Source organism: Lepisosteus oculatus, chromosome 3 (genome assembly GCF_040954835.1).
Source record: "Lepisosteus oculatus isolate fLepOcu1 chromosome 3, fLepOcu1.hap2, whole genome shotgun sequence".
NCBI lineage: Eukaryota > Metazoa > Chordata > Actinopteri > Semionotiformes > Lepisosteidae > Lepisosteus > Lepisosteus oculatus.
Genome location: NC_090698.1, coordinates 29,582,193 through 29,595,843, shown reverse-complemented (window position 1 = coordinate 29,595,843; position 13,651 = coordinate 29,582,193). Strand labels below are relative to the sequence as shown.

The 13,651-nt window shown below is 37.3% G+C and overlaps 1 protein-coding gene across 2 annotated transcripts in view; it reads right to left on the bottom strand.

Moving 5' to 3' along the window:
- Positions 1 to 13,651, bottom strand: part of man2a1 (mannosidase, alpha, class 2A, member 1) — a 242,408-nt gene that overhangs the window by 158,069 nt on the left and 70,688 nt on the right. The gene's annotated exons all lie outside the window — the stretch shown is intronic.

Sequence of the window (13,651 nt, the reverse complement as noted above, 5' to 3'; positions counted from 1 at the left end):
AAACAAAAAAAATCTTGTCAACAATGTTGTCCGAGACATTTTTTACATGTATTTTACTTATTGTTATTGACCATCAGCATTTGAACAGAAAGAACAAGGTATTCCCAATAAAAAAACACACAAGTTCATTATTCAGAATTCCTGGTAAGAGTTATGGCAATCTGAAATTATTCCCAAAAGCACAGGTTGCGAGGAATGACTACATGCTCGGCAGGGCACCAGTCCATTTCAGTAGAGCTGAGTAATTAAATAAAGCTAGATTAAAATAAGACAATTGGTCAAAATCAAGATCAGGTCCTGACACTAGCTTGCTATGCAAGAAAATTATAAAAGGTAACAATCATAGACACCCTATAGTCAGAGAATACAGAGTAAAGTAATAGGCAGAAAAGTTTAAAAGGACAAACACATCTTAATTTACAATACCACACACATGCACAATTATTATATTATGTCCATATATTCACAACTCTGTGAGTATCATAGTCCTGCCTTCCTGCAGGTTCTTCTACTCTGGCTTTTGTTTCTTCTCCTACCAGTCTCCCTGTTTCTGCATGCTCCTATCTGGGCTTCAGGCATTCTTTGCCTATGTCTTATTTTCAAAGACCAACTTATTTAATGCTAGATAAAAGGCAGCACAGTGGTATGGTTAAGTCTGACTGTTTCAAACTTTAATGTTTGGATACCTCCCAATACACTGCAACAGCAAACTATAGTACCCAGAAAAAAAACATGTGAGCAAAGTAAGAGCATACAAACTCCACACAGAAGGTACCCTTTTCTGGGATCCGAAACCCAAGAAGCAAATATAGGGCAAATGAGGCAAAAAGCACTAACTGCCATGCCACTGTGCTATACTGCAAAGAGGTACAGCAAAAGTATAGAAAAGGAAAAAAATAGAAAATGTATCAAGTCACATAAATTCTGCAATGTTCCTATTCCTAAAAAAACATAACATGGTTTGCCTTCTACCTCAATATGAATGCTGTAAAACATGACAGTACCTAATCATTACAGATCCCATCTAGCACAAAGATTGATTTTTCCTTCATTAGGTTTATAATTAATGTTTATTCAGTTCTAGTATTAAATGTTCTCAATTTCAATTATTTACTCTGTTCCATTAGCTAATTTCAGGCACATTATTTTTTGGGGGGTTCTAGTCTTTCACTTTTATCTCTGTACCAATTAACAAAGAATGTAGTACATTCTAATACCTTCATTGATGCATTTCACACCAGAGCAGTTTTTGATGCAAACAATTTTTGAAACAGATTTAATCAAAAATAATCTTAGCAAATGAATCTCAGCGAGTGCCACGTTGATTAGCACTGCTGCCTTACACCTTGCTGGCTCTAGGTTCAATTCTGGACTTCACTGATGACTTTGCATGCCCCCCATCCTTTTCTGTTTCCCCTGGGTGTTCTAATTTACTCTCCCAAAACACATTCAGGCAGGGATAACTGGTGTCTCTTTTTCATGTGTCATCTGTTTATGTGTGTGATGAATGGTTAGGCTACCAGAACTTACTCATTAGCCTCTAGGTACGGCATGTTTTCTGCATTAGTAAACATAAGTTCTTAAATACACCATGATTGTACAAAAACACCTTGATCAGCAGCTAGTAAAAATAATTATATACAGCCATTCCTCTCCGGAAAACACTCAAATTTTGCTGTTAATATTTGGTTTTCGCTACAAAAAAGGCACTTCCTTTCATACCCACGTCCCTAGCTTAGTGCTTTTTATGACCTAGCACTCTCCTTATTTTTAGTATCACATTGGCAAACACGTTGCTGGACTTCAGGTGTCTCCAACAAAGAAAAGAGGGAATTTCCCCTGGGAGTAAATGTGACAAAAAATATTTTATTTTTTCATGTAAAACATGAATTTCATTATTTTACTGTTGCAGTAAAACTGTTTTTTTGTATTTTTAAAAAAACAGAATAACATCTATTTGAAGTAGGTGAGTTATTGGTCATAGATCACTGTTTCTGTTTACATGTTCTTCCTTTGCTAAAAAATCATAGCAAATGTTCAGAAAACAAGAACTGAAGTCTATGAGTGTTAATTTGGGAGTTAAAAGCAATTCAGAGACTGTAACAATAATGGAGCAGTAGTCTTCCTGTATACTTATAGCTTAAGTTACCTATTCGTTAAAATAGTATAATAACAGTGTTTATCAAACCATCTGTTCAAGTCAATACCCTCTTTCCCCAATGTACTCAAGAGAATTCGGTGTGTTCACAAAAGGTGAAGCCAAAACTGACAGAAAAGTTGTTTTAATTTTTATGTCAGGACAGTAAATCTCCCATATTTTTACACTAAATCAAACATAAAGCAGCTTATATTCTACAATAACAACACTAGACCCAGATTCAAATGTCAGTATGAAGTAAAATACCCAAGAGTTACTGGATTCCCACAAGGCTGGCATGCTGGAGTATGTAAGCATCTGTCATCCCATGTATAGTCTCTAAACGGTTTCATTTTGCATCATTAATCTTGTTTTCCATCCATATGTTCAATTTAATGTCACCTGTTTCATTATTATTGCTCTGAAGAGGTGATGGTTTAAAACTAGAGCTGCACTTCTGATGTGTTGAACCTTAATGCAATCATTTCTGTCAGTCACACCCGTTCCCAATCATTGTTGTCAGCTACATCTGCTTGTTAACATCTCCATCAGCTCAATTTTTTTTTACTGACAACACAAGCAAAGAAAGATCTGAAAGAACTGCCCTCAGATCAAATCAAAGACATTATGCCTCAGGTAAAGCTATTATTAATATTAATTTTAAAGCATTTAATCAACAGATTCATACATTTTAATAACTTTGAACCACATAAGTGAAAAAGTAAATCGCTAAAGTAAAAAAATAATTTGTATGTTGAATTCAGTGTCAAAAGTGCCTGATATTCAAGAGACAGTTATCAGTAACAACTTCATTCTTGGAAGGTCACAGTGAGTCAGAGTTGAGCAGCCATATCACTCTGCAGCTCAGAACTGGCATCCCACTGAAGCTAAGCAGGTGTGAGCCTGGTCACTACCTGGATGGAGACATCCTGGGGAAAAACTAAGGTTGCTGCTGGAAGAGGTGTTAGTGGGGCCAGCAGGGAGCACTCATCTTGCAGTCCATGTGGGTCCTAATGCCCCAGTTTAGTGACGGGGACACCATACTGTAAACTGGCGCCATCCTTCGGATGAGAAGTAAAACCGATGTCCTGACCCTCTGTGGTCATTAAGAATCCCAGGGCGTTTCTCGAAAAAGAGTAGGGGTTTAACCTCGGCGTCCTGGCCAAATTTCCCATTGGCCCTTACCAATCATGGCCTCCTAATAATCCCAATCTATGAATTGGCTTCATTACTCTGCTCTCCTCCTCACTGATACCTGATGTGTGGTGAACATTCTGGCGCACTATGGCTGCCGTCGCATCATCCAAGTGGGGCTGCACATTGGTAATGGGGAGGGGAGTCCCCATTACCTGTAAAACAATTTTAGTGGACTGTCCAGAAAATATAGCTATATAAGTGTAAACTATTATTATTATTATCATCATCCCAGGTCAGAATTTAACCCTCGACCAAAGAGCTGTGAGCAAAGTTAAGTGCCGTGTCATCATGCTGCCCACTCTCTATAATGGAAAGCAGGCATCACTGTTAAATAGTGTGGGAAACAAATGTGGATGTGATTAGTGAGTGTGAGTTTTTTATACTTCACTTTTGTTTTATTCCTGTATGTATATATAACCATAACACTCACATTAGACAAAGCAAAATATAGTTTTTAAGGACACAGCAAAGAACTATTGTGATTTCTAAGTATTATTCAAGTTTGTCATAGTTAAAGTGTATTATCCATGCAATTAAATTTACCAGAGATTTCATTTCCTACCTGAATTGCAATACCATTTCAGTGACAAAGAACTGTAGTCAAAGTAGTATCTAGTTGCATCATCAATATAGACAAGTGAGCCAGTTCCTTACCTCCACCATGGTTCACAGATGGGTCGGAAGTTTCTGGAGCATCTGCAGTTTTTCTCCATACTTTAATATTTCACATCAGTCCTTAAAACATTGTTCCTAAACTCTTTGTATGTGGCACATAACATTTACTGGTGGAGGTAATGTCATGGCCTGGTATACATGACTAACCTCTGGAACTGGCTCATGCTTTTTTATTGATGACATAACTAATGATGGCAGCAACACAAATTATAAAGCTTACAGAAACATTCTGTCTGCTTGTGACCTTTTCTGGGTGTTGTTTTGTGGTTTAGTACTGTTGCTTTGAAAATGTCTTAAAATTGTTACATGAAAGATTAAAAACAAAACAAGATTATGAAATAAACTACTAACTGCAAAAGTAGTTGTACCATCTTCAACCAGATCTATAATTGGTCCTCCCAACTCACACAGCATTGCAAACATTAATAAACACAGACTAGAACCGTAGTATACTCAGATGCATGCAAAATATACTCTAATTACCACTGTGAAGAAGACAAGCAATGAAATTTTCTATTTAAACACTTTTCCTTTAATTAATATGGCACAATAAAAACATACTTCTATGACTTGAATATTAGCACTGAATTGAAGGAGATATGGAAAGCACTTAATTTTCAACAAAATACACTGCTTTTAAGAGCTGGTTCTGGGATAATCACAGAACTAATTATAATGTACAAAAACACTGAAACAAAAAATATTTCCACAAATGTTTGCAATGTGTTTATAAAAAAGAGAAATATGGATAGTTGTAATGATGAAAATACAGATATCTAGGAGTCTAGCAGCTGTGTTTTTAATTAAACATGTCAATGCTAAATATCTGCAGATATTTATCCTTAGAAGGATGGACTATACATGCATAATTGTTTGTTAATATAAAATTAAATTTACTGACTAACTAGATCTCATCATCTCCATTATGTTTTTGTTACACTGGTCCTGGTTTTCCAATACAGTGCATATACTTAAATCGTAAATGCAATAAAACCTACATAAACACTTTATCTTTACCCCTGATTATTAATTACTCAATGCCAACTAAGTAACATTTTAGCATCACATATAATTGTAGAGAACAAGAAATGCCTTTATAAACTGTTAGAGCTCACATGATCTTCTCCACTCCTCTTTTTTCCTAGAAAAATGTAACAACTCGTGGTACAAGAGAATATGTGCATCTATTTCTGCAAGCATTACTGTGATGTTTGAAGACACAAAAGGAGTGCTTGTTTTATTCACACTGTAGCTATCCTACTCCTCCTTGATAAAGGAGGCTGCTCTGAAAATGTTATTTGCAGAAATGTTGCAATGTGAAGATGCCAAAGGATTCAGGAGCCACCTCCCACCATCACTGAACTCCAGCAGTTCTGTCAGCTGATAAGTAGAATGCATGATTGATCCAGACATGATTAACCTTGTCTAGGAATAAAGGAGAGGCCAATTCAAGGTCCCTTCGTCTTTTAGATCAACATAATATTAAAATGCCTCATCTTTGTAAAGGTGCACATGAACACATAATTTCTGCTAGTCTTCATCTACAAGGAGATGCAAATATAGCCCTTAATATTGCAAATTAATCCAAAAATAGTGTGTTTAATAAAGAGAGCTTTTCTTGGTTTCCTTTGAAACACTGTCCTTACATCTAAATGTGGGATTAATTGTAAATTGGTTCACTAAATTAGCACGACTCTGCATCTCGATCTTCATGTTTTTAGTATCAGTGTAATGTTGCAAGAAATTTGTTTGTGCTCTGTTAAACTCTTTTTTTAAAACCATAAGTCCGATCATTCCAACCATTTCTTTCTCATAACACTTATTTGAATAGTAGCAATATTTTGAAACACAAGAACACAAGATATATTCCTGAGGATTCTTCACAGTGTCAAGGTACACCAATTTTGAGTTTCAGGTGCTCATGCATGACATAAATGGGCAAACTACAAATCTCGACTAACCAAATAAACCAGGCTGCAAACATCTGTAAAAGCTGCAAAAGGTTCTTTGTTCCATTACAAAAAAACTGCTAGAGCTTGAAAGAATGTTTTGAACTTAAATCAAGTTACATGCAAGGAAAAGACATTTAAATTAATCATAACTTCAAACCATGGAAATAATCAGACATATATATATAATGTAAATGTAATTGTCTTTGACCTTTGGTGTTTTATTAAATGCAAAGCAATTTGCAAAAAAAAGTCTGACTTGGCCCCCAGGTTTTCAGAATTACTGTCAGATGCATTTACCTCACTGTAATAGCCACTTTCCTTGAGAACCATATATAGGTCCTTAAAAACAACATCATAAACACTTTCCATTAGAAAGTAACATTTCAGACTGAATACTCTGGATCAATGTTCCAGTTCATATATGGGAAAAAATAGCAGTTAACATGTTACAATAATAAAATATCACATGCACATTTAAATTGTATTGTTACATTGTTAGCAAACCCTTCAATAAAGCTACAGGAGAGTAAAACAGAGTACTGGCTCTATCTGCTGATGAATTGTTATGATTTGTACATAAATCTCACACAATGCCTCACCAAACAAGTTAGATTAGCTCTAGGTCATTTAATAGTTCTTGAAGTAGGACTCAATTGAGCCTGTTCTGTAAAATATTTAATTTTAAGACAGACTTTGAAATCATTTATTATATTGTTTATATTGGAGATATTTAAACAAAAAAATTAACCAGCATTCCCATATAAGAGGAATTGTGTAGAATTGCATTTACATTTAGTAAGATAAGGAATTTCATTTAAGAAAGCTTCATGATTTGGAGATGCAGGCATCACTTTAAGAATAACAGTATATAGTAATATTATTTAATTAATCAAACTTGATAACTCAGCTCTTACTGGTGATAAGTTAAACAGCACTATAATTAAACTCGCTATAATTACACAATCAGCTTCCCAGACCTATCATATATAAACTTCCACATACTGTAAGGCTCTTATGAAAGACAAAAATCATGTATATATATATTTTTAACATTTGAAAAGCCAAGCAAAAACATTTAAAATCATATGACACAATTAAATGCAAAAACTATTGCACACCACATGTGCTGTGATTTTCATCAAGGACCATTCTGAAAATCATTTAAAGACTAAAAACAGATCGGCACCTTATTCTTATCAAATGTATTTATCTGACAACTATCACTGATTTGTAGAAATTAAAAATTGAAAAGAGTCATACTAAAATTCTTAAATTCACCAGTAAGACCTGATTAAGATACCGTATCCACTATACCTAAAAAGAACACTTCCACAGAAAAGGTACATAGAACAAATACTACACTATTCCTGGGTCTAAAATATATATATCTCCTCAGTTCCTTAACTGAAATTTAATTTTCCAAAATCTTCAAAGGTTCAGATACAATCAGCCAAGAGTACTTCCAGCTCAAAAAAAGAAACACAAAGACAAAGTCACATGTTGGAATTAGAAGGGGACCAGTTTAGAAAGGAAAAAAAGAGGCAGTTCTGTCATGAGATGATTTGTAAACTGCCAAAGCAATTTTCTTTTATGTAGACACGCTGGGAACCTTTGAGAAGAAGCTGAACAAGACTTTGGAACCTACTGTATTTGTAATTACTAATCAAATCAACCAAACTGTTATTTTTAATGGTTCTCATGTACTCACGTAATTGAAAACTAAAGAATGAAAAGAATATGTAATAAAGTGTGAATTTCAAATAGCTAATTTACTTTTTTGTTATTCTTATAGTACTAATCTATTTCCTGTACTAAGATATGCAAAACTCTTATGTTCACAAGAAATATTTTTTAAAAAAGCAGAAATTTCTGTTAAAAAATATCTAATGAAACTAGCTTTGAGAAGTCCTTATGAGAAAATGACTGTGCAGTACAGGCTTTCTTATGACAGCAATATTTGCGAAAATATAATACATAATCACTTTACTTTGGCTGCAATCAATCGTAGCCAATAATCTACAGCAACAATTTATTATTACATAAATGCTCTTTCACAGCATGTTTTACGAGTTAGAAAAATCACCCTGAATCAGTTCTTTCCATCACCTCCTTCGATCAATCCACTGGCAAAGCATCTGAGTTCTTTTTTTTTTTTTTCAGTTTTACTCATGTTAACATATACTGTATTAAGTATGTATGGGCATCAAAATAAACCTGTAACTAATAAATTGTAACAAATTCACAACCTTATAAGGACAATGAGAATCATTTTCGTAGAAGGTGCATCCACGTTTTTGAGCAGAAATTCTCTCAGTATATTAATTTCTCTATGCTGACAAATGCTGATGCAATTCAAGCTGTACATCTGACATCTGATTCATGTTTTTCAGCAGATTGCAGACGCTGTCTTTTGCGATTCTGTTCCATTTCTCTGCACCAAATGAAATGACTGATTGACAAAAATATTAAGTGGGTCTCAATTCTAGCGATTCGGGGATCCACAGTCCAATGGTCTTGTTCTCATTTTGCAAGATGGCTGCTGCTCAAACTCAAACCTGTTTAGACAGGACTGCAAAATGCCTCTCATTTTTCAGATTGAGGAAAATGCTTTGTTTACAAAACACAGTCTACATAGTACTCCATTCCAGTCCAAGAATTATATATTACAGAAGTATAACATGCATCCAATGGTTTGGAAATGCTCAAAGACACTTACACATAACACTATCCAACATTAACCAGATGTTTTAGGGCATTCTCTTGTAGTCGTTGATGTTAAAAACTCAAACAATCATAATCATTTGAGAGAGAATGAGTTTCCTGCCTGAATATGTTTTATTCATAAAACAGGTATTGTTAGCTGCTGAGGATGATTTTACATCCTTATGGGAATTTGATTTAAAATTCAATTTTTATTTTTTACATTTATATAAAAATTTCTCATTTTTGATCAAGCCACCAAACTCTGAGAGTTTAAGGCGTTTCATATTGTGCTGACTGTTCTTTTTTCCCTTGATACCTCTCAGCAAGATTTTGTTCCCAAACTCAATTTCTAGACTGTGACCTTATACATATTTCTTTCCAGTGCCTCTATAAACCACAGTTCTTTAAAAGAGAGAGAGCACATTGTAGCACTGCACACAGTGGCAATTTCCTCAGTGGAATCTGATAAAGAGGCTCTTTCAGCTATTTCTCAGTACTGTTGCTAGGGAATAATTAGTACAAGTGGCAGCTCTAAATGTTCAAATGCCGGCTAAACAGAAGTCTAATATCAACAACATTGCACTAAGCTCTTCACCAAAATACATTCACAAGTCAGCACCTTTCATCTTTCAGAGGTACTTAAATTATGAAATTCAGGGGGCAAATTACAGCAGGAGGTCTATAATGGGTAGTTCTAGTAAAAGCTGAGAAGCGTAGGAAAACCACAAAATTTCAATTCAAATGTAAAATCTAAAGGATTGGAATTACTCCTTTCCTTTCAGGAACCACCTTTTTTACTTAAAACACTTTATGCCACATTCTACAATGCAAAGTGGATATTTCATGACCTGGGTACTATGCTGCTTCTGCACAATATCTGTTTTTATTACCTTAAACTAGCAGTTGCAAAACATTGTAGTTTTTGTGAGAAATAAAAGTATCCCCTGTGGCTAAATGAGAGAGCATAGATGATTAATTTAAGTCCTACTGAGTCTCCTTTATGCATCCATTTCCCATTTGAGATTTTTATAATCCTGACTAAATTACAGCAGTGTATGTACATCCCTACTTTGGATTCTGCATAATATTTTACCGCCTGCTGTGGAATTAGTAAGCAAAACTTAAAACAATAGTCCTCTACATCTAATTAAATCACAAAACTGCCTCCGCTAGACAAAATATTCTAAAGAATCAGGAGTGTGTCTCAAAATCCATGCCTTTTTGCATGTATCAAATCCACACTGGCAGGAATGTGAGCTCTCAAGATTGCCAAGTTTCAAAAGAGTTGTGATTTTTGTACAGAACTAAGAAAAGAATGATGTTCACAGTAATAAATTGAATTCCAATACATTCAGTAGTGCTGGTATGCATTACGCATATTTTATCACTTAAAAATTTCCATATAGCCATATGGATTTTTTTTCCCTTAATAATAAAAACCTTCATTTAAAAACTGCATTTTCTGTTTACTTGTGTTATCTTTGTCTAATATTTCAATTTGTTTGATGATCTGAAACATTTCAGTGTGACAAACATGCAAAAAAATAAGAAATCAGGAAGGGGGCAAACACTTTTTCACACCACTGTATACAGTATATATAAAGGTTCCATGTTACACAGGTCAACTAATTTAATAGAAATGTCAATTTATAACAGATCCTAAACCTGATTAATTAAAGTTGATAATTTTGTAGATTCTTAATTGTTTTCAGACAACTGAAAATCACTTAACCCATGATGAACATTATTGCACTACTTCCATGTAGTTTTGATTTTATACTTTTTTTTAAATAAAGTTGTCAAATTTCCAAAAAGGTCTCTTTTAGGTCTCTGCTTCTATATGAACTATATGATATAGCAGTGCTTATTTTATTAGATGCTTATGGTGCAAAAGTAACTTTAAAACCACTGTAAGAGGACCCGGGGAAGGGTCATCTCTAACCAGTATTTCAGGAACAAAACACTGAAAATACTAAATATGGACCTTGGCAAAATGGCGGCCAAAAAGAATCAGCTGACCAGGAAATGGAAAGGGTCTACCCTGAGAAACAACGAGACACAGCTGAGCCGCATCAGGAGCTGAAATATAAGTGCCCTGGAGGCAGTGAACATGGTGGAAACCGTTAAGGTGAATGTGGTTTGAAGGAAAAGAGAGGAAAGAGGTGCATGTTAAGGATCGGGCTAAGGAATAATGAACTACTGAAAGGAGAAAAGGTTTATGGTTTTGGATTATGGACACTGGTTAAGGTTGGCTTTATTACGGACTTTTGGAACTCGGATCGGATCAGGACTAAGGGAACGGATTACGGACTGTATTCGAGAGACAGTTGGAGGAAGAAACACCACAGATCTCAGGAAAGAAAAGTGTGGTGTGAGTACTAACTTCATTTACATAAACTCTCCCCCAGAGACACCACAACTGGTGGAGGATGCGGGTTTGAGAATCAAAGAAAGCAAGTTTTTTTTGTTGTGTGTGTGAGGGTTCCGCTTTGCGCGTGTGAAGAAAAACTATGGAACAATTAATACAGCAGTTGTCCCAGGCCACCCTCGTCCAATTCCAGGCATTAAAAGGACAACAAGAAACTATCGAAGCGCAACGGGAGGCGAACCAAATCCAAAGCGAAACTAACGAACAAATTATAGAGGAGCAAAAATTAGTACACGCAGAATTGCACAGATTAGGGGAAGAAATCCGGCAGGCCCCGGAAGCGGGGAGAGGCACCGCTCAGGCTGAACAAATTACGCTACAAAAGATGACTGAGCTTGATGATGTGGAAGCGTATTTAACCACCTTTGAAAGAACTGCATCTCGAAACGCATGGCCCAAAGAGCAATGGGCTGGTAGAGTATCCCCTTATTTAATTGGAGAAGCCCAAAAAGAATATTATGATTTAAAAGAGGAAGATGCAGAGAATTATGAGACTCTGAAAAAGGAGATATTGGCAAGACTAGTGGTAACCATGGCGATACGAGCAGTCCGGTTTCATAATTGGAGCTACCAGGTGAACAAGTCTACGAGGTCTCAGATGTTTGACCTGGTACATCTGGCAAAGAAATGGCTCCAGCCAGAAGAATTAAACCCAGGACAGGTGGTAGAAAGGGTGGTGTTGGATCATTTTGTGAGGAGTCTGCCTGTAAACCTGAAAAGGAAAGTAAGTGAAGGGGATCCCCAGACACTAGATCAGGCCGTGGACTTGGTGGACAGACACCATGCCACAGAGGCCCTGATTAGGGAGGAAAAGGGGGACTTTCGGAAGGAGGAGAGAAGAAGCCCCAAGAGTCTGGAAACCGAAATGAAGTATCGGCCAATGAAGTATAGTGATTAACCGGAACCTATACAATTTAAAAAAACCCTTCGGGGGAGGTCTGACTCAAGGCTCCGGCCATGGAAAGAAATCCAGCGATGTTTTGTCAGGAAGAAGGGCATTTAGCCAGCTATTGCCCCGGCCTGTCCGAACCCATGTAGGTAGACCCCAGAGGTGAAGCCAAATGTAACTACCTTACAGCACGGGTCCCGACCTACGAGGATCCCCATCTTATGAAAGTTGAGATAGGGGGAGAACCCATCGAGGTCTTGTTGGACTCTGGCAGTGCTGTTACCCTGGTGACCCCTACAATACTTCCGGGAGAACTAGAGATTCCGAGAACAGAGGGAATACCTATTACTTGCATTCACGGGGACACCAAAGACTATCCGACGGTCGAATTGAGCATCTCTACAGAACAGGGGACCTACCGCTCAACGGTAGGAGTGGTTGAGCAGTTGCCATACCCTGTCATACTGGGACGAGACTGTCCCCATTTCCTCCAGATTTGGAACACGGTCCAAACAGCTAGGCTAAGACCAATCCCCTGCCCGGAAGACCGTGGTGACGACCCTACTGACGACCCTGATGAGACGGACCAACAAGAAGGTGGAGCTGAACTTGAAGTTGAGTTTGAAAATATGGATCTACAGAACTGGGAACCCCCAGAACGTCGTGGTAAGTTTGGGACGGCCCAACTAGAAGATGGGAACTTGAGACATGCATGGGGGCATGTCAGGAAAATTGATGGGGAGTGGTGTACTGATCATAATACAGTGAGTTACCCATATTTTATGACAAAGAATAATCTCCTCTATCAAGTGCAGCAGAAGGGACAGGAAGAAGTGGAACAACTCCTTATTCCCCGGGCCTACCAGATGAAGCTCCTCAACTTGGCCCATAGCCACCTCCTGGGCGGGCACCTGGGGGTAAAGAAGACATCCGAGAGACTCCTTGCTAGGTTCTTTTGGCCAGGGATCTATAAGGCCATCGAGAAGTACTGTCGGGAATGCCCCGAGTGTCAGAAAAGTGCGCCACAACCTTATTATAGGAACCCTTTGATTCCCCTCCCAATTATTGAAACCCCCTTCGAACGGATTGGGATGGATTTGGTGGGGCCCCTGATCAGAACCACCAATGGTCACCAGTATGTTTTAGTAATAGTAGACTATGCTACCAGGTACCCCGAAGCCATTCCGTTGAGAGCTGCCACCGCCAAAAACATAGCTAGGGAGCTAGTACAACTGTTCGCTCGAGTCGGAATTCCTAAAGAGATCCTAACTGATCAAGGAACACCTTTATGTCTAAAGTCATGCGAGACTTATGTAAGCTACTGGGTATACAGCAGATCCGAACCTCTGTTTATCACCCTCAAACCGATGGTCTAGTAGAACATTTTAATAAGACCCTGAAAAGCATGCTTAGGAAGACGATGCAAAAGGATGGGAAAAATTGGGATCAGCTGCTTCCGTATCTCATGTTTGCGGTTCGAGAAGTACCGCAGGCTTCGACTGGATTTTCCCCCTTTGAATTATTATACTCTCGGAAACCACGGGGCCTATTGGACGTGGTCAAAGAATCGTGGGAACATCAACCTTCCCCTTTACAAACTATCATTGAGCATGTGGAACAGATGAGAGAAAGGATAAATGTTATTGTTCCCTTAGTGAAAGAAAACCTGG